The following is a 2,363-nucleotide window of genomic DNA, read 5'->3' as shown; positions in this document are numbered from 1 at the left end:
GGATTTATATTAAATATCATGATTGATTGAGAAAATTCAAACTAATGATTATATTATGTTTGATACAATATAAAAGTTATAAGTTATGTGTTATATTGGATATAACATATAGTTTAATATATACTATATGATAAGTTGGTTATCATATATATATTAAATTTTATTTATTTATTAAATTATTTGAATTTAATAAATAATTCATTTAAAGAGAGAGTTATAACTTCCTCCCCTAATTTTCTCTAATTCAATCGTGTGGCCAAGAGAGGAAGGAGGAAGTTTTTTCTCGGTCATCTTCTTCTCCTTAACGAGAAGGTTACAAAGGTTTTTTGAGGTTGTGCGTTTTTTTTTCCTTTAGAGAAAAATCCTCTCTTCTAAAATCCTTTCCCCCCTCTTCCAAAAAAAGAGTCCACACTTCCTGTCAATTCTCTACCCGCTGCGGACCTCACGGTTCCCTTCAGTCTCCACATATATGTTTAATTCTCTACCCTAATTTTCTCTAATTCAATCGTGAGGCCAAGATGGGAAGGAGGAAGTTTTTTCACGATTGTCTTCTTCTCCTTCACAAGAAGGTTACAGAGGTTTTCTGAGCTGTGCGTTTTTTTTCCCCTGTAAGAGAAGATTCCTCTCTTTTAAAATCCTCTCCTCCCTCTTCCAAAAGAAGCAGAGCCCACACCTCCGGCCAATTCTCTATCCAAAAGAGAATACAGACGGCTCTACTTAGTGGTGTCCTCATCGAAGTATTCGTGATCCGATCGAGGAGGATTTACGCGAAGAAGTTGTTCTTCAAAGGTAAGAAAATTTCTTCCCTAATTCCTTCTGTGATAAGCATGTTGTAACAAAATTCTGATAATGCATAATTTTTCTGTTCTGTAATTTAATTATGTGAAAAAAATAATTGATATCAATCCTGCTTCCACTGCGGACCTCACGATTCCCTTCAGCCTCCACATACATGTTTAAGCTACAAAAGATAACCTTGGGTTTTAATTTACTGGTTTTATGGGTTAATACAACTAAATGTTAAATAAAATACCTCTTATTATATTAGACAAGTAAATTGTTTGTATAGTACAAATACAAACTACAAGACCACGAGATTTTGGGGCATCGACCCAACAAAATCGTCCTTCGAAAACGTGACAACCTTACCTCTAAGGAGAAGCTGATTGAGTTGGCTCTTTTCCTCTTCGCTTTCCTCAACAACATATGATGGACAAGTGGACTGTTGAATACGATATCAATGTCTATGAATTGCCCAAAAATTGTTCTCTTGAATGTCTTTAACTGTCGTCGGGTAAGCTTCTCCTTCACAATCTTGTTGACATTTGCAATGTGAGTCAAGCTCATTACTTACCTGAGAAACCGATTGACTTCACGTATTTTGAAACCTTTTGACATCTTAATTACTCTTGCATGAAACATTCAATCTATCCTTTAATAGATTTTTCAAACAAAAAAAAAATAGTAAACATAATATTTTGTTTAAGTTTCATTAGTCTCGCTCTCACTAGTAATGCTCTTGCTGGACACACACTGGCTTGTCTCGCTCTCGCCTATTATGCTCTCTCCGATCTCACTCACCTTCACTAAACCATGTTCCTTAACATCCCTGACCTTATCTGGGTCTAACTATAACTTGTCTTCATCCTCAATGCCACATAACACATCGAAATGCAAGAAACAACATAAACCATAAAGATACGACTGATTACTACACCTCGAGACAACCGACCGATTCCAATCCAAAACCTAAACAGACACAACATGCAACAAAAATATTAAATTCACATATCGAAGAAATTTGATTTGCCATCAACAGATGGTTGGTTTTGTAAGGAATGTTTGATGAATTTTAAATTGTTCAGATTATCGAAGATGGAATAAGTGACACAAGAAAACCGTTACATTTGAAAAAATTTCAATATAAGTATATAGAAGCAAGGAGATGGTAATTTCGTTATCTGATATGGTGATTATGTTAGCACAGGATCATTTGACATTATTTTTTAGAAAAGAGTTCATTTGGAATTTTGGGCCTAAATATTGGAGATCATCCATACAATTTTACCATAATTTTTGTACTTCTACAAAATGACTATTTTGGGCTTTTTGTGCAAAAGTTTTGTACACAATAAAATCCTTTTAATACAAATTTGTGGCTATAGTTAATAAATTTAGTAAACAAGTGTCGCGCTAAAATTTTAGTCGAAAAATTAGATAAAAGTGTCAATTAAAGAATCAAAATGGTCATTATATGATTGAAAGTATAAAGAATAGTAGTATTCAAACCAAATCCAAACTATTATGTATCAAAATAGAATCTTTCGGCCGTTTGTTTAATTCATATAAAGATTGAAACAATG

The sequence above is a fragment of the Benincasa hispida genome, chromosome 6, assembly GCF_009727055.1.
Source record: "Benincasa hispida cultivar B227 chromosome 6, ASM972705v1, whole genome shotgun sequence".
Taxonomy (NCBI): domain Eukaryota; kingdom Viridiplantae; phylum Streptophyta; class Magnoliopsida; order Cucurbitales; family Cucurbitaceae; genus Benincasa; species Benincasa hispida.
This window is presented reverse-complemented; position numbering follows the sequence as displayed.